Below are 24,048 nucleotides of genomic sequence, written 5' to 3'. Positions count from 1 at the left end.
TCCCATGTATGACCGTTGTAGTGGAGTACTTGTTGCTGGTGTTGTCCCATGTATGACCGTTGTAGTGGAGTACTTGTTACAGGTGTTGTCCCATGTATGACCACTGTAGTGGAGTACTTGTTGGTGGTGTTGTCATATGTATGACCACTGTAGTGGAGTACTTGTTGCTGGTGTTGTCCCATGTATGACCGTTATAGTGGAGTACTTGTTGCTGGTGTTGTCCCATGTTTGACCGTTATAGTGGAGTACTTGTTGCTGGTGTTGCCCCATGTATGACCGTTGTAGTGGAGTACTTGTTGGTGGTGTTGTCCCATGTATGACCACTGTAGTGGAGTACTTGTTGCTGGTGTTGTCATATGTATGGCCACTGTAGTGGAGTACTTGTTGGTGGTGTTGTCATATGTATGACCACTGTAGTGGAGTACTTGTTGGTGGTGTTGTCCCATGTATGACCGTTGTAGTGCAATACTTGTTGCTGGTGTTGTCCCATGTATGTTCGCTGTAGAGGAGTACTTGTTGCTGGTGTTGTCCCATGTATGACCGTTGTAGTGGAGTACTTGTTGCTGGTGTTGTCCCATGTATGACCGCTGTAGTGGAGTACTTGTTGCTGGTGTTATCCCGTGTATGGCGCTGTAGTGGAGTACTTGTTGCTGGTGCTGTCCCATGTATGACCGCTGTAGTGGGGTGTTTGTTTCACGTGGTGTCTTTTGTATGATGACTTTAGTTCCAGTAAAGCCACATTCACTTTGAATGTTAAACAAGGGTGCCATTAAAACGACCTGTTATGATGCCTTCAACTCAAGATGTGTTGTCATATGTGAGCCAGAGTCCTTCATACACATGGATCTATTTCTTCCGCGTGATGTTGCTTGGCCGTTCAGTGTTTAGTCAGTGTTCCATGTCTACTAATCAATACTCCACTGGACTAGGTTATATAGATCATATTTATGTTCCATTTGTGTTACAATCGCTAATTATCAATTACTGTCTATTTACAATCCAACATGTTGTTTGCAATTACATTCGCCAATGCATATTTCATTCTACATTGTTTTAGGTCCAGAGTAATTTATATATTTTTTAACGCATCGCTTTGAATGTTTTTGAGAAAAAGTAGGCAGCTTCTTGGCAACATACCTTCAAGCTACATAACAGCTGGACTGATTGTAATGGGAGCACGCCTTGGCAGTCAAGTAAACTCTTGGAATGGTCAAGGTATTCTACCCCCCAAACAGTTTATCAGCAGAAACAACTGAATCAACATGAGCTGGTTGACAAGTTATTTATACAGTAACGTAAAAGTGAAGTAAGATATAATAATGACATCGTCTTGGATTAGCATTAGTTCTGGAAGGCGATAAGCACTCTACGTCACCCTGCATCCTTTCTGTCGCGAGTACTCGACCTACTCTACCACACTCTAGCAATCAACCCACTTACTACAGGAGCCATGTGCATTAACGCTCACATTACGACCACGGACAGGCTCCACCCACGCCAACCACCATGCGCCACTCGCTGACCAACAATTTATCAGATCGGGCAGAGAAGTCTGAGATCAGGTTTAACTCTTTCCATGACCCCCATTACCATGTGTGAAACTCCCCTAACGAACCATTTCGCCGACACCTTCTCTCCACTCCAAAATCCTCCGTAGCCAGGTCGACTTTACAGGAACATCTACACCCTTCCTCACGTACCCACTGTGGAGGCTGCTGATTTATGACCACTTATTTGACACCCTAGGACAATTCCCCGGCATCTTAGAGAGAGATTTGAAAGAGCCAAGTTTAGTGAGTGTAACAACACCCTGGAGAAACATTATTGATCCTGTGAGTAACCGCTACCATACGCACAAACTGTCAATTATATCAAGAAAAAAATATCATTTACAACAACAAATGACCATATTTTGAGCCGGAACATTTATGCAGAAATATAAGTTTATTGTTAAGGTTGTTATGAATTCTGGTGTTAGTTAAAGGTTATCTCTGTGTAGGACACCCTGCAGCGCCTGTTACTCAGCCTAGTGTTGCTGATGTTAGGTTATCTATGTGTAGGACACCCTACAGCGCCTGTTACTCAGTCTAGTATTGCTAGTGTTAGGTTATCTCTGTGTAGGACACCCTGCAGCGCCTGTTACTCAGTCTAGTGTTGCTGGTGTTAGGTTATCTATGTGTAGGACACCCTACAGCACCTCTTACTCAGTCTAGTGTTGCTGGTGTTAGGTTATCTCTGTGTAGAACACCCTGCAGCGCCTGTTACTCAGTCTAGTGTTGCTGGTGTTAGGTTATCTCTGTGTAGGACACCCTGCAGCACCTGTTACTCAGTCTAGTGTTGCTGGTGTTAGGTTATCTCTGTGTAGGACACCCTGCAGCGCCTGTTACTCAGTCTAGTGTTGCTGGTGTTAGGTTATCTATGTGTAGGACACCCTGCAGCACCTGTTACTCAGTCTAGTGTTGCTGGTGTTAGGTTATCTATGTGTAGGACACCCTGCAGCGCCTGTTACTCAGTCTAGTGTTGCTGGTGTTAGGTTATCTCTGTGTAGGACACCTAGACTAAGGCTTAGTCTCTGAATATATATAATTTTGATAGTAACAAACAAGCCCATTTAAATTGAAAAGGAGCCCTAGGGAGACCAGAGATTCTGAACCTGGGGAAATCTAGACTTGCTTCGTTCAGGGCTTTAGCACTACAGGGAAGGCTAGGCTGTAGGGAACATAACGTGGTTCAGGCACTGTGAGACAGACTATAGGACACCCAACAGCGCCTGTTACTCAGTCTTGTGTTGCTGGTGTTAATTTCACCTGTGAAGAATTGACCACACAGGCACTATAAATAATTAATATATTATAGATAAACATCCAGTTATAGGTTTGTCGACACAAAACAATACAATGGATGGTAGCAGCCATAAGTAACAAACCCCCACCCCCCACTCCCTACCCCAACCCCCCGTACAGATATCCTTGCATAACTTGTGGAACCCAGACAGTTAATGTAGGGTCATGACTACAAAGTTCAAATTAGGTCATAAATCTCCCATATACCAGTAAAAACACTTTTGGAAATTCCTCGCGCACCTCTGACTATTGTTCATATGGCGATGACTGAACTTGACCAGAAGTTCAATGACGTATTGCCATAGTATCCAAACCCTATCACTGCTGGTCATTTCTGTGTCAGTGTCAACCAGTGCATGGCATGAATCTGGAACTGATTTATTTGATGTGATCCATGTCAACACGAGCCGCTTCAGTGACATCACGTTCTCCCGTGGTCAGGAAAGGGAAGGCTATTCCGGCAACATACAGCCGTCAGCTATCACTATCACTGGCCATTAGTTCTAAACGGTGCTTTGGTCTCTGAAATCGGCAAAGAAACAAGTAAGAACTCAAGAGTGACTAGAATGAAAACACACCATTACAACATTCAGGTACGTTCTCAAGTGGATGGCTTCAATATACATACAACTTGTACTTGTGTTCTATGTATAGGGACCATACAGTAGCGTGTGACCGTCATTACCGTACTATACATACCAAGTTGAGCACAATACCTAGTGTATACCTGTAATATTGGTTATTATTATATTATAGGATATTTATATAGCGCACATATCCAGGCAACTAATGCATGCTCAAGGCGCTGGTATTTTCCCCTCGATCATTGGATGTCAACCTCAACGGCACATCGTATTATCAATCTCAACTCGCTGGGGAGTATACAACTCTTGCAGCCACTAGGCGCACCGAGTTAATGTGGCTTTCCCATCCTTACGAGGTACCCATTCGCAGCTGGGTGGACTGGGACACATAGTCACAGTATTTTGTCCAAGTTTACTCCACGTTGCTGTACCCGCAACTAGATGTTTGCACGTATTCATGTGGCCACCATCTGGTCACATACCAACGGATTCGTGGGTTCTTTTAAGTGCACAGGGTTGTGTACTGTACACTAGAGGGTGTGACAACACTGAAAGAGTCTGCACACAAAGTTGACTCCAAGGGTTTATACACCCGGTCACAGTTCGGCTCAATCCCGACACCTCAACCTTGCTGGATCACTAGCCTGGCGCCTTAGACAGCTCGCCCACCGCGCCCCATGTGACGAAACGGAAACCAACAAGGGAAACACTCTCGTGATCATGTTCTGTCATTCTTGAAAAAACCCAAAACATTTCTTTTCACCCTCGGAAGTAAATTTAGAAACATGGGATGAATTCCGTCTGAGATACTGAGCTCTGCATCTTTTAGTGGTGTTACATGCAGCCCCGCTGCTTACATAAACATGCACACATCATTAAGCTGAGAAGTATAAACTTCTGGAAAATGTTACTCAATATTTTTTTGAGCAAAAAGGCTTTGCATTGGTGCGTGGAGCTTAATTTAATTAGCTTCTGGTATTTGACCTCTTGTGCATAGTTCATGGGATCGTGATATCAGGTTTAACGAATAGCACTTTGATGGCACATTTGTTTCCACCTTGTGACGACATTCCATATACTTCACGGGAGATGCAAGTGCATATTTCACTGAAAGCTCCACGATGGCACTTTCCAACCTCTCACTGTGAGGAGTTTGTCCGACTGGAACATGGCGTGGAGCCGAGTGGTGGAACTTAACAACTCCGACAGTTTTTAACTGTGGGAGCTCAGCTGACCTTGAAGTTTCTATTCGGATCACCCGTTCGTCACCTGTTTCGAGCCAAATGTTAGGAAGTCAGCGATCGGTATTTGAAGTAAACTGCAATTTGATCTACTCGACTTCAACTGTTAGTAAATGAAAACGTCCGTGAAGAGAATAACCAACAGAGCGCTTCAGTTAGCGTTAATTAGTTTCGTCTTAAAACGAAATTACCTGTCGATTGAATGAGCCTGTGCTCCAGAACGAGGGTGCTATTTATATAGCGTATATGGAACCTGGACGTTCTGGCCAAATAGTGCGCAGATCAACTCATACTCCCCCTGAACTTCGTATACGTGTTATACTCAACCATGCAGCAGAAGAGATCCCGCCAGGCCTGTGACAATGGACAGGTTCAGCTGGAACTAAACCGTGGAAATGTAGGTTTGGGGAAAAATATAACAGCATAGTAAAATACCCAGAGAATATGAAGCTGATATATTCACCCGCTACTCTCATCGGTATTCGTGGTGTCAAGAATATAACTTGATCCCCGACATAATTTGACCTAAAAGCTAGACCAGTGACACCTCCGTGATGAATAAATCTTTGTTTTCGTGATACGAGAATAATTAGAATGTATTAACACATATCTGAATGTGCAATATGCGTCCATTCTTGTCACATCTAACTATATCGCTGTCCAGTAACCCACTCCATATGTAGAATGGCCCAGTGATATACCGATATCTTGAATACATACATTAAACATCAAACTAGTGGGATCAACAGCTGTCACATTGGGATCTACATGCATAGGATATATAGCATTTGTTCTCATATACGTTGTTGAACATCTCCAAGCTGCTTTTGACTTACCTCAAAAAGACACCAGGAAGACAGGCTAGGAAAACTACATATGTCAAATAGCAAGGTATCTGTATTTGTGAAATATCAAGAAAGGGGGATCTGCATGTATGAGATATCAAGATTGGGGGATCTGTATATGTGAGATATCAAGGTGGGGGGATCTGCATATGTGACATATCAAGGTAGGGGGATCTGCATATGTGAGATATCAAGGTGAGGGATCTGCATGTGTGATTTTTCAAGGTAGATGGGGGGATCTGCATGTGTGATTTATAATGGTAGGGGGATCTGCATGTGTGATATATCAGGGTAGGGGATCTGCATGTGTGAGATATCAAGGTAAGGGGATCTGCTTATGTGAGATATCAAGCTGGGGGATCTGCATGTGTGATATATCATAGTAGGGGGATCTGCATATGTGAGATATCAAGGTAGGGGATATACGTGTGTGAGATATCAGGGTTGGGGACCTGCATGTGTGAAATATCAAGGTTGGGGGATCTGTATGTGTGAAATATCAAGGGGTGTCTGTAGGTGTGAGATATCAACGTGGGGGACCTGCATGTGTGATATATCAAGGTAGATGGGGGGGATGCAGGTGTGATTTATCAAGGTAGGGGCATCTGCACGTGTGATATATCAAGGTGGGGGATCTGCATGTGTGATTTATCAAGTTAGGGGATCTGCATGTGTGAGATATCAAGGTAGGGGGACCTGCATGTGTGATATATCAAGGTAGGGGATCTGTATGTGTGAGATATATAGGTTGGGGGATCTGCATGTTTGATTTATCTATGTGAGGGATCTACATGTGTGAGATATCAAGGTAGGGGGATCTGTATGTGTGAGATATCAAGGTGGGGGGACCTGCATATGTGAGATATCAAGGTGGGGGCCTCTGCATGTTTTATTTATCGAGGTAGGGGATCTGCATGTGTGAGATATCAAGGTGGGGGACCTGCATGTGTGATACATCAAGGTGGGGGGATCTGCATGTGTGATTTATCAAGGTGGGGGGCCCTGCATGTGTGAGACATCAAGGTAGGGGGATCTGTATGTGTGAGATATCAAGGGGGGGACCTGCATGTGTGAGGTATCAAGGTAGGGGAATCTGCATGGGGGTATCTGTTATTGTGTTGGTAGACAATGCCGCATTTTTGTTGCTTGATAAATGTCAACACAACGGGTTGCAACACTTCAAGCATTCAGGCTGCCACGAATAATCACAAATCTGGCCACAGACACAGACACACACACACACACACACACACACACACACACACACACACACACACACACACACACACACACAGACACACACACAGACACAGACACACACACAGACACAGACAGACACACACACACACACACACACACACACAGAGAGACACACAGACACACACACACACACACACACACACACACACACACATATCCTTTCTCTCCCCCCCCAAAAAAACAATTAAACAAACAAACAAATAAACAAAAAACAAACAACAACAACAACACACACCAAAATAAAAAACAAAGCAAAAAAAAAACCCATCACGCTACCGGCTCCAAACGCTCGGAGTTGCTGAACGCAATTCACAGCTAAACGTTCACCGTTCGTGTCTGTAAACACGAGCCAGGTCCATGTCAATCGACGACGTCGGTTTTGGCGAGTCATATCAGGTTCGACGGTCGAGTAAGTGTCGACGTGCTCGAGTACCAGTCGCCGGTAAACTGTATGTCGACTGATACGGAGTCATAGTGCCGTCGCTGCCGTTGACGTCGACGTTACAGAACAATTTCTGAGATGAATTGTCCGGATGTGGCTATGATCACCGGGAGTTCTCAAACGTGGTCGACCACTCTTTGGCCTGTCGGACGTATTGCCTGTTTGTCTTAGTCGTTGTTTCAGTCTGATGACAGTTGCTCGATCGGGTGCAGCCGAAGGTTCTGGCAATGGCGGTGCGGTTAGCTCCTCGTTGGGCCATTCCGGCAGCTCTCTCTCTCTCTCTCTCTCTCTCTCTCTCTCTCTCTCTCTCTCTCTCTCTCTCTCTCTCTCTCTCTCTCTCTCTCTCTCTCTCTCTCTCTCTCTCTCTCTCTCTCTCTCTCGATTTGCCTCAAACATGGCATATTGTTTATTTCGTTTTACTACTGTGTTGCTCACGTGTCGCGTATCCTGTTTTATACCGTCAGTATGCATGTGCATTTCCTGTTACATTCGAAAAAAGTCGTTTTGGATTTTTTACGACGTTTAGGCGATTCGTTAACTTTTTTCGTTTGTTTGTTACCGGAAAGGATGGGTCTCTACGTGTGCGACTTCATTATTATTTTGTTATTTTTTATGTAATATTTTGCGGTGTATAGTTTCTTTGGAGCACTAGTTTATGTTGTTGACGATAATGCCCCTGTTGAGCAGCGTGTGTCACATGACACATAATTCATAGGTTTGGACGCACTTTATGCTGTTTGTGGTCTGTTTATATTGAATGGGCGAGTTGAAGGCGATAAAGATGGTGAGCTTACATTTGTAGGAGATAGTGGTTCTTGTGTTATTGGTTACTTTCTTGCATCTGTTGGTCTATTTGAGTTTGTAGAAATGTTAAACGTTGGTGACCGATTACATCCTGACTGGAGTTATCTGCAGGTTTTCTTCCACTAGCCACTCTAAGCTTACTGCAGATTGGGATGATCACCACTCCAGCGGCAGCAGATTTGTTTGGAATAAATAGAAGGAAAAACCTTTTTACTTTAGCGTTGATGCAAGCCATGCATATTTATAACAATTCTTCATTTACTGAAATTGAAACGTCTCACGAAGAGGGAATTACAGATTTAGGTCAGTGTGTCCTGGATTCGCATCCTGAACAGACGAATAAAACATTTTTATCCTGAATTTTGTAAACCAATACTGAAAGTCGGAAACCAGGAAGGCTCTAAGAAGGTTTAGGCGTTACCGCAGTCAGTATAACTGTAAACATTACTGTAAACTCACAAACATATATAAAGCTTCTCGCAGAGAGCCAAGTGCGATATTGAATCACCAAGGCTCGCTCGACGTAATATTTCTCTACTCAGGCCAAAACTATTTCGGAAACCTATGCTCTCTACAATCTACAAAGGCCCATACAGCAACTATATCACAAATAAAATGACTGTCATATTAGTGTCTATTTTCAAAGGAGGATGCCGTTTCAGATACTGACCGTGAGGTGTTGGACTGAGATAATGACAGTGCATGTAAAGAGCCACATGATGTCAGTAGTGGTGTTGGACTGGGATAATGACAGTGCATGTAAAGAGCCACATGATGTCAGTAGAGGTGTTGGACTGGGATAATGACAGTGCATGTAAAGAGCCACATGATGTCAGTAGGGGTTTTGGACTGGGATAATGACAGTGCATGTAAAGAGCCACATGATGTCAGTAGAGGTGTTGGACTGGGATAATGACAGTGCATGTAATGAGAGCCCACATGATGTCAGTAGAGGTGTTGGACTGGGATAATGACAGTGCATGTAAAGAGCCACATGATGTCAGTAGGGGTTTTGGACTGGGATAATGACAGTGCATGTAAAGAGCCACATGATGTCAGTAGAGGTGTTGGACTGGGATAATGACAGTGCATGTAAAGAGCCACATGATGTCAGTAGAGGTGTTGGACTGGGATAATGACAGTGCATGTAAAGAGCCACATGATGTCAGTAGAGGTGTTGGACTGGGATAATGACAGTGCATGTAAAGAGCCACATGATGTCAGTAGAGGTGTTGGACTGGGATAATGACAGTGCATGTAAAGAGCCACATGATGTCAGTAGGGGTTTTGGACTGGGATAATGACAGTGCATGTACAGAGCCACATGATGTCAGTAGGGGTTTTGGACTGGGATAATGACAGTGCATGTATAGAGCCACATGATGTCAGTAGGGGTTCTGCTGGAATCACCTGGTACGGAATGTGAAATATTCAATGCTGTCTCTCGTCTTGAGTTGGTAAATCTGCTGGCGGTGAATGTGTTATATCAGATATGCCTAAACTCTCATTACCCGACATCATGGCTCTACTGGGCAACAGTTGGAGTCGAGTATTGGATACAGGTAGTTTTCTTCTGTCTGGGTGCAATCTATCATTATTTACCTTATATACTAATACCAATAAGGGTTGTCACCCCCTTCATTTTTTTATTGGAGAGGGGATGCGGGGTGGGGATGTGGGGTGTGTGTGGGGTTGGGTTGGGGAGGTGGGTGACAACCATTATTGGCATCAGTATATAAGAACCGAAATGTTAACAATCTCGACAATTGTATGGTATTTCTCTCACTGGTATTCTTAGTAAAGCTTTTAACGTTTATTATAAACAATAAATTAACACAGTAGTCAAACATGCGAGATTTAATATGCAGTGATCGAGTGATATATACCCTTCAGCTAACGACAGTTGTATGTCGCTTTGTAGATATCAAAGAGGTGTATGATTCAGTAGAGATAAAATGTTTAAATGTTTGAGAAAAAGGGGTTTAAAGGGGAAAATACACGTTATCATGAGATCGATGTATTTAAATAAAAAACATGTGTCCAATGCGGAGATGTTGTTAGAGATTCTATATATATAGCAGCTCTATCTATTTGTTAACAAATGAAGCAACACCCTAAATTAGATAACATATGCTCATACCCTGTACCTACTTTGTATATGGGCATATGGCCTTTCATGCATTAAAGAAATGAATGGAACTGAGTGATACCATAACACTGACCTGTTATATGTCTACCTACATGAGAAATATTATGAGATATTACTGCGAGAGTTGGCTGGGGTTTGGTATTGCAGTATGACTCTCTCACCCCACGTCCCCAGTATGTGGAATATTATTAGATTTAAGGTAATCTATAGGATGTACTGTGTGTAAATCCGAGCTCCCAAGAACAGAGAATATAACAAGAGTGCAAAACAGCGTATAACCCTACATAATTACAACAGATTGATGCTAGCTCGTAACAATTAATTCATTTCCAAATTTGTGTGACAACATCTTCATCGAGATAAAAATATTCCTAAGTTGTCAATCGTTGAACAATCCAATATATTTACGCCGAAATCGACTTCTCTAAATAGCGAATGAGATCTTGTTTTAGAAAGTTCCAAGATAAAGTAATGCCATTCTTGTTGCTAACAGTATCTAAGGCCAGACACAAATACAGAGGATTTATCAATAAATTGATGTTCCCACGCATAGCCATATCCAGTAGAGCAAATTAAATGTTTAACCTTTGAAACACCATTTACTTTCCCAGACTGTGCCATTTTTAGAACCATTTCCAACGACAATTTTACATATCTAGTCTCTTGTAGGCTCAATATTCGTGCTCCAAATTTTCACTAAATACAAATGGACAGTTGATTACGACCACGTTCACCATAAATAACATAATTTGGTCAGGATGATTTGACATCACGTACAAATTCAATTGCATTTATATTGTCAAAACCACAGATGTCATATCCCCACAAGAAGACTGGACTCAAATGTCAAATATGCTGTTATCTTGTAGTGAAGCATTGCATGTCTCTCCATGGTCATGTCGTAAAGAATGTAGTCCTAAATATGCATATGCTGGGACACAAGTCAACTACGTAACACCCACATGTAATATGTCACAATGACATCAAGAAATAGTGCTTCCAAATTAGTAAAAAACCTGAAACACCCCCACCCCCACCCCCACCCCCAAGGCAAACACAAACTTGCCGTACGAAATGGACTTGACGGCACCCTTGACACAGCCCTATACTGCAGCCGAGGTCACCAACCATCATAGCTTGCCCTGTCTACAACACCAAACGAGAGAGAGCATTTATTTCAATCGCTTTCTTTCCAGGACAGTTCCACCACTGACTGTGATGCAAAGATATTTGGATATTTTCCAGCATGCTATATTCACTCTTAACACTTGCGTCTGATTTGTTCATCCAGTTGTTAACGTAAATCAAACAACTAATGTATCTTTCAAAATGGAGGTATAATAAAAGTTTTAGACAACAACTTCACAGTAAGGAAGATGAATATCATTAGTGCGCTTAAACAACGAAAACATATGATGATATTGATTTATATAGAAGATGCGTTGTGCTTTATTGTGAGTGTAAATCTTGACTGTCACACCCCTTACATGCTAAGTGAGGCAGCAGCCATGTTTGAGGGAAACTAGATGTATGGGGCGAGCTCCTTGGCTGTGTCTGTTTTCTTAGTCTGCTGTATGAACCTACCCTGGGTAGGGAATCGCCAGTCACCCCTCTTCCAGTTTTAGTTACATGTCCTCAATCAATACCTTTCATTGTTAGTGTCTTATTCTAGGACAATTGTTGGATGAGACTAATAGTTCTGGATGGGGTCAACACAGGTTTATTTGGGGGACACTTTCTTTTGCCTTATTTAAGACAGATGGGTGAATATAAACTAGGTTTAAAAGTGAAGGACTCAAGCTGTAGGTCCCCACTGTACTCGTGAAGGTGTTGCCCTTTGTCAGTTTATAATGATGAACTTTAGGTGAGGTTTATTCTTCCTAGTTGTGTGTCTACTGTTAGAAGTTCAAAACGCCCTCTAGAGGACTGTAATGACAGATTACGTAGCGAGAACAGAATCGAGTTGTTTCTGTGAATAAGGTCTTCAGTATACACAGCTACAAATTATATTCTAATACATGTTTACATATTCAACGACGGACACAACTTTTAATGAAATAGTTTTCTTAAACTTTACGCTGTATTGTATCAGCTGTTTTCGAAAAGAGAAATATATTGAATATTATATGACAGATACATCATATTTCACAAGAAACATGAAATATTCGATTCATATTTTACTTCCAAAGTTTTACTTAATTAAATTCAATCAATATCAATCTGAGAAAAGTTGATTAACGAAATCCAAATTCTCCTAAATGTAAATGTTCACTTCTCTGTCTAGGCACACAGATAACAAATTACTTCATTTATCCAAAATATAATAGAAATCACGATAACACATATTTGTAACAATTGCTATCTTTTGTCTTGGCATTGTATGAATGAATGAGTGAGTTAGTGAGTATGGTTTTACGCCGCTTTTAGCAAAATTCCCACAATATCACGGCGGGGGACACCAGAAATGGGCTTCACACATTGTACCCATGTGATGAAAATCGAACTAGGGTCTTCGGCGTGACGAGCGAACGCTTTAACCACTCGGCTACCACACCGCCCCCTGTATGACTGAGATCAACACTTGTAATACTATCCAGCAATTTCCAGTGTCAGTGAGCACAAATACGGGTAATTACAGTTGATAATCGAGTGAAGTAAAGTCACTTGTGTATAAAATGCGAATTTTGACCGCTGACAATTCATAACTCCATTGTTTTGAATGACCCGGCGATCAGCTGTTTGGTGCATTTTCTTTGCTGGAGGTGGATCACCCAACGCCAGTGCTTACAACCAAAAGCTTTCAGTGACATGCATGTTTTCACTGCCATTTATAGTGTTGTGTGACATGATATTGTACAGATACTTAGTACGTCTGGCAAAGCAATATTGTCGGCGCAGTGAACATATCAAAACACATAACAGGTGTAACCAGTGAGCCAGATGCATTCTGAATCATTTTACGACCTCATCAAACTGGGGCAGTCTGTGACATCTAAGTTAAGGTCATGCTGCCTACACCTCGCCATAAAATATAGAAATACGATGTTATTGAAGTTTAAAATTAAAATTCATTTCTGCATACCATTTTCTTATGAAACAGGAAATTGGAATTCAGTGTAACCATAGTTGTTTGTGATGTCTATTTTCACTTTCACACGAGAAATTCGGATCGGCTGAAAAGTAGGTCATTGTCTGAATAGGTAAATGAGGCTCATGTTTCGGTTTGTGTTTGAGAAGCACACTGCAAACACTTTTGATAAATTGTACGTAAGGACAATTTCATATTTATCAAAATTGACAAAAGAGACGTCAACGTTTAAAACCAGTAGAAGGAAAAAAACGTTTTTCACTAATCAAAAAGTTGTATCTGGTCGGTTCTGTGTTGATGCCAAAACTTCATGCGACAGTTTATTGTTTCCTTTGAGTGGATGAAACCTTGGAGGTCTTAGGTGGTTGTCAATGGTTTAGTACGCGTGACTTAGCAAGCAGATACTGGGATGTCAAGATGGATCTGGACAAAAAGCATAAAACTACTTTTGCTGCTGACGTAAAAAGCCATCAGTTCAATGACTAGGTCACCAACGCTCGAGCTAGTTTCGAGACATTAATGAACAGGGCACTTTTAAGACGGAAGATGGAAAATGTGTTCGTGTGTCCAGGACAATGTCATCTTTCTTGGGTCAGACTTTTACCCCGCTTTAAAAAGTCTTGACTTATCTTCATACTTTTTCGATATTCTAATATGAAACTCGCTTTTCAAGTGTATGATCTTCCAGCAGGACGTTGTTTCGCCTGAGGCACGTTGTTTCAGTATTAAGTGCTGTACATGTAGTCCAGAATAGGAAGAGGCTAGCAAGAACTGGGACAGACCAGCATCTCAGTTATTAAAGTTTTCTTACCCTCAAAGGTTACTACTGACAGTTTGTAAAAACTTCTCAGAAACGGGTTTTATTATGTAGCTCTCTCGAAGTAGTATCCTTTTTTAATGGACTGAGAAAGTGATTTGATCAGTTAAAGCAATGTCTCATAACTGTTGTTTGCTTGCTTTCGCACAAGAAGAAGCTTAAGACACCTGATATGGATGCTAGTGTGCTCGGTATTGGAGCAGCATATGTGTAAAGCGGAGATGGGAAAGTTATGAAAGTATTCAAGCCATACCCTGAACGGTCTCAATGCAACTATTGCACAACAAACGTGGGATTACGGCATTGGTGAAATTCCAAAAATAATGTTCAATTCTTTCTATTTGGCAACAAAGTTCATTTTGCAAGTTGACCATGACCGGTCAGTTTGGTTACAAAATATCAAGGATCCAGAAAACTAAGGTGGCTTAACATTGTCAAAATCTATGACTTTGACGTCCAGTATAGGCCTCGTAGAACGCATCGGAATGCTGATGCAAATGACTTGTATTTTGAGGTCCATTTTGTCATTCTCATGATACAGTTCCTACTGATTTGGTGAGAAACGGAAGTTCTAGTGATGTCGCGTTTGTTAGTGAGGGATCACGTCGTAGCTGTATATATTAGGTGACGTTGTAGCTTCTGGTTGTGGTGGCTAACTGGGTACTTGTGTCTGCCTTGGTCCAGTTCTTCGATTGGCAAATGGTGGATATTAGCAGAGGTCCGGAGCTAAAGTTGGTGTCACTTGTCTGTGAGCACCTTGTGAAATTATAAATTAAAGATTGGTATTCAGATGCTTAGATGCTCTAGGGACAATATCCATGCCTCAGACTGGAGAACAAACACCAACAAATGTAGTGCTTTCAGTTTGGAATAATTGTTACTATAATCTGGAAAACAGTATGGCAACTCTAGAGTTAATTCTAACAACACAGAATAGTATTGCCTGGACTGATTCACAGTATATAGATGCAGTATATAACTGGCTGCCCATATGTCCCCACAATAACTGCTCGTGCGAAACTTGTAAACCTTGGAATAGGTATACTCTTGTTCTTAACATCAAGTTTGAAATACCCATCATAAGTACATGTTATCAAATCGAGAAGACATTGATGTGAACATCAGAAGAAAGCCCCCTCAGTCATCTACTACAAACCGATGGTAGATGTTCGGTATGAGAAATGTAAGAATATTTTTCAGACAGATTACCATTGAATTTGGCTGCCAGCACCCCACAATCAGTTTGCTGCCATCACCCCACAATCAGTAGGGTGGAATGGAAAGAACACAAACAGCTAATGTGAATTACAGAAAATGGCCAAGTAGGCCCTGCTGCAAACTTCCGAGAGAAGATACAGCTCTAATGGGACCTATATGTCACAATCCATATGTTACATGCATGCTGTTGAATTGGGATTGGTTGCCCTATTGGCAACATTCCCACAAGTCGGTTGGAAACTGCCCGTAAACAGCAGGACATTGGGCCACCAGATCAGCTAACTGGCCTCTGTTAACTGAAAGACATAAACCTTGTTTTGCTTGGTGTAGAGAACGTCGTAACTCCATACTGGCATCCTGGGGAAATATTCACTGGTCTGCAGAAAGTCTGTATATAGTTGATAGCAGAGCAGTATGACGTTGTAGCAACATTCTGGAGCAGGTTCCATGAAGTGGAGGGTCCGTTTATGCTGTGGGATTGTCTGTAAGCCTTGACGACTGTAAGCGTAAAAGTGTCACTGTGAGAGACAATCTCAGTGGCTAAAGGTATCGAAGGGAGATCTTGGTGGAGAAGGTTGCAGTGCCAGAGATCTTGGTGGAGATTGTTTGATAACCATCCGTTCAGGACTCCACAGATGTGCACTGATTGCCTTGTACACGAGGAAACGACCACAACTGCCACCATGGCCAAGCACAAAGTCCAGCCATGTACGTAGCAGGGATTCCACCAAGAGTGGAACGGGCTGCCTTAAAGACACCAGCAACGTCAGCAGAAATGGGACATATTTCGTGACAACATCAAGGTACATATGCCTTAAAGACAGATACAGATAGTGCCTGGTGTAATACAACAACATTAGGGTACATGTGCCTTAAAGACAGATACAGATATTGCCTGGAGTAATACAACAACATCAAGGTACATATGCCTTAAAGACAGATACAGATATTGCCTGGTGTAATACAACAACATCAAGGTACATATGCCTTAAAGACAGATACAGATATTGCCTGGTGTAATACAACAACATCAAGGTACATATGCCTTAAAGACAGATGCAGATAGTGCCTGGTGTAAAACAACAACATCAAGGTACATGTGCCTTAAAGACAGATACAGATATTGCCTGGAGTAATACAACAACATCAAGGTACATATGCCTTAAAGACAGATACAGATATTGCCTGGTGTAATACAACAACATCAAGGTACATATGCCTTAAAGACAGATACAGATATTGCCTGGAGTAATACAACAACATCAAGGTACATATGCCTTAAAGACAGATGCAGATAGTGCCTGGTGTAAAACAACAACATCAAGGTACATGTGCCTTAAAGACAGATACAGATATTGCCTGGAGTAATACAACAACATCAAGGTACATATGCCTTAAAGACAGATGCAGATAGTGCCTGGTGTAAAACAACAACATCAAGGTACATGTGCCTTAAAGACAGATACAGATATTGCCTGGAGTAATACAACAACATCAAGGTACATATGCCTTAAAGACAGATACAGATATTGCCTGGTGTAATACAACAACATCAAGGTACATGATGTTATAGCCAGTGTTCTCCAGGTGAGGCCTGTACCCGGCATGTCATGGCCAGGGGCCGTTTTCCCTCAACAAAAAGAAACTTACGTCCCTCACCCACACTGTTCAAAGGGAATTTTCGACTTTCGGCTGCATTATTGTGTTATTGTGACAGGGGACAATCTTTCTTCTAAACTCTCCGTCCAGAAGCGAAACGTGTACTGAGTTTGGGTTGCCCCTTGTTACCAGGATAGAACTGTATCGTGTAATAGGGGCCAGTCTGAAGCACAATGTTTCCCCTTGTTACCAGGATAGAACTGTTTCGTGTAATAGGGGCCAGTCTGAAGCACAATGTTTCCCCTTGTTACCAGGATAGAACTGTTTCGTGTAATAGGGGCCAGTCTGAAGCACAATGTTTCCCCTTGTTACCAGGATAGAACTGTTTCGTGTAATAGGGGCCAGTCTGAAGCACAATGTTACAGCGGTATGTTTTAGGCTAATAGTATAGAGATACAGAATTATGTTTTAGGCTTACAGTATAAGTGATACAGGGTTATGTTTTAGGCCAATAGTGGGCTACGTTTTAGGCTCACAATAGAGTGTTACAGAGATATGTTTTGGGCTAATAGTATAGTGATATGGAGCTATATTTTCGGCTTTTTGCGGTAACTAACTTTCGTTACATCGGTGTGTTGGAGACCTTCTGTCCTGTGTTACATGGGTATTGCGGGGGTCCAGGTATGTTGCGTTATATCGGTATGCAGAATACTAGCGGTGTGTGTGACAGGACTCTGCTGGGGAAGACCTGCGGGTCACATCAGTCTGCTGAGTATGCTGAGGGCACGGCGAGGACTCACTGTCTGTTACATTCGTATGATGGGAACAAACAATCTGTTGATACGCTGCTTTCTTTCTCTGTTAAAAATGTCATCCTCAAGTCTTATAGTCAAAGATCATTTTCACCACGAGGCCTTTTCCCATCGAATCCTCTGCCGACTACACTAAATATCCCAATCTTTTGTGCTTTCAAGGCCAGATTCAAGACAAAATGGTATCTTATTGAGGAGTACTTCTGTCACAACTGCTCGTGTCGGCAACCAAACAGATCCCATGAAATGACTTCTTCTCCTTATTTTCGCTTATAGACAAAATGAGATATACGCATCAGAGAAGGTCTGGGTAATCATGGTACAACCAGGCTCATCACCAGCTGCGTGTCCTTGCCTTACGCGTATCTCAGACAGCGCCTGGGATTGCTCCCAATATCTGAATTGGATGGTCAGGCTCACTGACTTGGTTGACACATGTCATCGTATCCCAATTGCGTAGATCGATGCTCATGCTGCTGATCACTGGGTTGTCTGGTCCAGACAACCATCTTCGTAATCGAGGCCCTCATATTTGACACGTTTCTCCTGAATCTTGGCCAATCACATTAGTGTCGAAAGACAAGGACGATGATGCAAGAACTACACATAATTTTATTGTTTTTATGAAAAAAGACATGGTGGTCACGTTTGTGGGCTTGTATACGCCTTGGGCCATATATGTACCTATTACAGAGATATTGATAGGTATCATTGTTCATGACGCCCCCTACACATTGTGGGTCGCATCATGCATGGGCCTCTGCGTCAATTCCTCAAGCAGGGCGAAGTCAGTAAACCAAGCCATCATGCAGGAAACATTGGACTCGCACTGACAAGGTGTTGGACATTCTGCTGAAATCTACATTTTGTTGCAAAATCACACTTAGACGGTTTCAGCCAGAAAGTGACTGACCCTGAACATCAAACAGTAGAACATCTGTCTCACGATTCTGGCCGACTTCATCCTTCCAGACACTGCAGGGCTGCTCTTCTTCTCAACACGAACTGAAAAGCTGAGCCTGTGCCGATTTGATGTGTCATTTCGCCTGGTCTGACATCATCGACAAAATCAGCATCCGGCCTCATCCAGTCAACAACATCAACATAAGACAGGGCGGCCTCGGGATACCTATTTGAGACTTTGACTTCATTGCGAGAGTTCCTCTCTGAACTCCAGATTCTGTCCGGTTTGAGTGAGAGTGAGTGAGTGAGTGAGTGAGTGAGTGAGTGAGTGAGTGAGTGAGTGAGTGAGTGAGTGAGTTTAGATTTACGCCGCACATGACGTGGAATACATTCATGAACAGATAGCAGATAGATCATAGATACGCATAGTCATGAAAAGCACACTACAATGAGAAGCCAGACATACCAAGACGAACTTTGCCTTATAAAGGTTAAGAACTTTTAAGGGTAAATTTTAAGACTTCAAGGATTCTGGCTGGTATAAAAGACTGCCTGGTGTTTGTTTGCAACGAGAGCTGCCACTTATTATTTTACGTGTTTCTGTGTAAACAATGATTGTTCGAATAGGCTACCAATAACTGGAATGGGATGCCAATGGTTCAATGATTTTACATGCTGTGTTTACGATTTTGGAACGTTTGTTATTCTGAAAAGGCAGGATAGGGTCCCACACCCCGTGTAAAAGTTAAAATACTTTGGGAAACTTGCGTTGTAAAACAGACCCATGATGCCAGTCAATAGTAACATGCCTAAAATGCCATATAAGTTATAATCGCTGCTGTCCTTTCTCACAGATAGACCAGTGTTATAGCCAGTGTTAAGTACATATTGATGAAGTAAGTGCCACCTAGATAGGTGTACTGATCAACATTTTCTCATAGATAGACCAGTGTTATAGCCAGTGTTAAGTACATATTGATAATGTAAGTGCCACCTAGATAGGTGTACTGATCAACATTTTCTCATAGATAGACCAGTGTTATAGCCAGTGTTAAGTACATATTGATGATGTAAGTGCCACCTAGATAGGTGTACTGATCAACATTTTCTCATAGATAGACCAGTGTTATAGCCAGTGTTAAGTACATATTGATGATGTAAGTGCCACCTAGATAGGTGTACTGATCAACATTTTCTCATAGATAGAGCAGTGTTATAGCCAGTGTTAAGTACATATTGATGATGTAAGTGCCACCTAGATAGGTGTACTGATCAACATTTTCTCATAGATAGACCAGTGTTATAGCCAGTGTTAAGTACATATTGATGATGTAAGTGCCACCTAGATAGGTGTACTGATCAACATTTTCTCATAGATAGTCCAGTGTTATAGCCAGTGTTAAGTACATATTGATGATGTAAGTGCCACCTAGATAGGTGTACTGATCAACATTTTCTCATAGATAGACCAGTGTTATAGCCAGTGTTAAGTACATATTGATGATGTAAGTGCCACCTAGATAGGTGTACTGATCAACATTTTCTCATAGATAGACCAGTGTTATAGCCAGTGTTAAGTACATATTGATGATGTAAGTGCCACCTAGATAGGTGTACTGATCAACATTTTCTCATAGATAGACCAGTGTTATAGCCAGTGTTAAGTACATATTGATGATGTAAGTGCCACCTAGATAGGTGTACTGATCAACATTTTCTCATAGATAGACCAGTGTTATAGCCAGTGTTAAGTACATATTGATGATGTAAGTGCCACCTAGATAGGTGTACTGATCAACATTTTCTCATAGATAGACCAGTGTTATAGCCAGTGTTAAGTACATATTGATGATGTAAGTGCCACCTAGATAGGTGTACTGATCAACATTTTCTCATAGATAGACCAGTGTTATAGCCAGTGTTAAGTACATATTGATGATGTAAGTGCCACCTAGATAGGTGTACTGATCAACATTTTCTCATAGATAGAGCAGTGTTATAGCCAGTGTTAAGTACATATTGATGATGTAAGTGCCACCTAGATAGGTGTACTGATCAACATTTTCTCATAGATAGACCAGTGTTATAGCCAGTGTTAAGTACATATTGATGATGTAAGTGCCACCTAGCTATAGATAGGTGTACTGATCAACATTTTCTCATAGATAGAGCAGTGTTATAGCCAGTGTTAAGTACATATTGATGATGTAAGTGCCACCTAGATAGGTGTACTGATCAACATTTTCTCATAGATAGAGCAGTGTTATAGCCAGTGTTAAGTGTTATATCCAGTGTTTCTCAAATCATTTCTTCAGTTTTGTTGACATTTAAGAATAAAAATTATCTTTACACCATGATGTAAGATAAGAAATCTCGTCTCTCTGTATTCAAGTTCTGAGTTCTGAGTGGCTGTGTGGATAACAGAAGAGCGAGCGCCCTTTACAGTAACAAACTGTGGTCTGACCATACAGGCATCTAGCCACTTATAATAGTAGAAGTTACATAAATATTCCTGAATTTTAACTTGAGCAAATGAGACTGGACAGTATTAAGAACAGCTGAAAGGTCTACAAATAAAACTCGCGCACCACATTGAACCAGAGGAGTTTAACTATTACACAGCAGTAAAACTATGACACCTCTTCTGGGCCTGTCTGCAAATTGGGATGGATCTAGTAACTGTTCAAGATCAATTAAAAGTAACTGATTGACAATACTTCCAGACGCGTCATAGCAATGGAGGTAACTGCTACGGTATGAGGACACGTGGCTATTGCCACTCTTAACTCAAAACAATCTCAAATTATCAGGATCACAAGCTTTACTCACATTAATCTTTCCGAGAGAACATAATACATCACAATGTGAAATTTACAATGGGATTGTTCTGCTGACGTGACTGGGATACATGTTCTCTAACAGATGTAAAATTCATGCTCTCAAATCGAGAACAAAATTCACTCAGTTAATATGCAAAGGACAGCTCATTTGTTTAAAGTAATAAAAGGTGTTGATTGTTTGTCCCCATCATAGTCATTACTCAACTCCAAGACCTGCGAAGATGACCACCAGTAAAATGTCTGTCTACTTCGGATCTATACATATCTTTATACATTTTTATGATACACATAATATCCCTCTCTAAGTCTTTGACTTGACCCTGTCACCGTCAGAAGTGCCTGGACTTTCAAATAACGCCCGCTATGTTACAATTTCCTTGTTAGCCCAACAGAAGCCCGCAGTGCCGCACACACAGGGAGTGTTGACGATGAGCTATGGTTCCTCACGCCAGCATGTTGACAACAAGTCCCCGGCCACCGGCTGGGCTCACATGACATGTGGAGAGCAACCCATCTCCTGGGTACTGTTTCAAATGTCACTGAAGACAAATCCATGAAACCTGAAAAACAGCAAGATGGATAACTTGAAATGATTTTCCAAGAAGTGTTTCACACTAGGGGCCTTGTATTTCTCTTGATCGACTTGTCGGTGGGAGGGTTTATAGCCAAAAAGGAGACAAGGCCATAAGAGAATGAGTTGTGATTGGTCTTGGAGGTTTGTGTTGGGGGTCGGGGTTGGGTGGCAGGGTGAGTTGTCAGGGTTGGAGGTTTGTGCTGGGGTCTGGGTTGTAGGCCAGGAGCATTAGACACAAACAATAGGTAACATTGGAAAAAAATAGTAGAAAGCTGAATTTTTCAGGAAAGCTTCAGAACATCATTGCCATGTGCAAGATACAAAGTTTGACCTTGTGCCATTTCCAAAATGGCCGCCAATTTCAAGATGGCCGCCAAAATCATCAAAATGGTTATTCAAACTGTCACTAATTATGCCATGTGATATATCAAATGACAGCTCATCTCAGAGCTATATATATTGATATCATGCCTTGTGGCATTTTCAAAATGGCTGCTAATTTAAAAATGGCCACCATTGTCCTTAAAATAATCAAAATAATCTCAAGAAAATATTTCTTTTTAATTAACCATACCTTGTGATATACTACAAGAAAGCCCTTATCACAAGGAATTTAATATATTACTTTTAACACCTCACATAATAAGACAATTAATATAGACAGGTCCAATGCTTGTATGATGCACGTCTTTCAGACGGCACATTTTTGGATATTGAGGGTGAGCGTGTCAATTTCATATTTGACTATGCTGATACCAATGTTAGAACTACCACTGGCTTTGGTACGTGGCATGTTTTAGGTGGAATTGCTTATGTAACGACAGTCAGGGAAATGCCCGTTCAGATATCTATACCTCGCTCCTCTCAAATCATGACATCAACTGACGTAGCAGCTAAGGGCGCAAAGATCCCTGTCAAGGTAGACCAAAAACCTTCTAAAACGGGCCTACAGTCTGTCAAGGCTGGACCAATTGAGCTACCCAAACCAAACTGCGCCAATTCTTCACTTGACAAAACCTTTGGACAATCTATGGCTAGTAGATACTTGATATTCCACTCTCACAACGTCCATCATGGAGCGGATTTATGCAGTCAGCTGTAACTGGAGACAACAACGTAAGAAGCAAATTTAAGATTTTTTACCATTTGTCAACCAAGACCCATCAAGGCCCGACACCATCTACTCTGCTGTAGCTATTGTACAGTTGTTGGCTGAAAAGCAATATCTTGGGATTTGTCCAGTAACATTTGACAAGCCGGTCTACATTCAAGCAGCAGAAATTGTTTAATCGGCACATCCACAGCTCAACAGGATTGTCCTTAAATCAGTAGGGTTTCATTTACTGATGTCATACATGGGTTCATTTGGATATGTGGTGGGTGGAAGCGGCTTGGAAGATCTTTGGGCGACTGTTAACGCACCTAATTCTGTAATCCACATGCTGACAGGCCATGCTTATGCCCGTACACTTCGAGCTCATCTGCTGTCATCTGCGGCTATCATGTCCATCCTACTGCAATCAACAGATGTTCTTGATTCTTTGAATGTGAAAAGCTCCGTACCGTACATGGCAGTTTGTTAGGTGACGAATGCGATATTGGCTCCCTTGACCAGGACAATATCTTACGGCTAGCTGAAATTGTCGATGATTTGAAGACACAAGTCTCATCAAAAAGCAGAACAGGTAGACTTTGGATAGAATATTTGGAACAAGTGTCATTGATTCAGCTGTTCAGTCACTCGGAGCGCACAGGAGACTTGTTTGGCTATCCCAAACCCTGGGCGACGTTAATGCATTTATCAAACACTTTCGTACCAGGGCTATCGATATCTTTAAACAAGACTGGCATTCATCTTTATATGAAAGTTCAAGCTGTGATTGTTATCGTGAGTATAAATCTTTACTTGAACCTGAGTCGTATCTATACAACTTACGTAGTAAAAAGCTTCGTAATGTTTTAATACCCCCGAGACTTGGCCTAAATGATTTATATATCAATCAAGGAAGATATTCATCTATTATAAAAT

Source organism: Haliotis rubra, unplaced genomic scaffold (genome assembly GCF_003918875.1).
Source record: "Haliotis rubra isolate DU_JTF1 unplaced genomic scaffold, ASM391887v1 Scf1940, whole genome shotgun sequence".
Classification (NCBI taxonomy): Eukaryota; Metazoa; Mollusca; class Gastropoda; order Lepetellida; family Haliotidae; genus Haliotis; species Haliotis rubra.
This window is presented reverse-complemented; position numbering follows the sequence as displayed.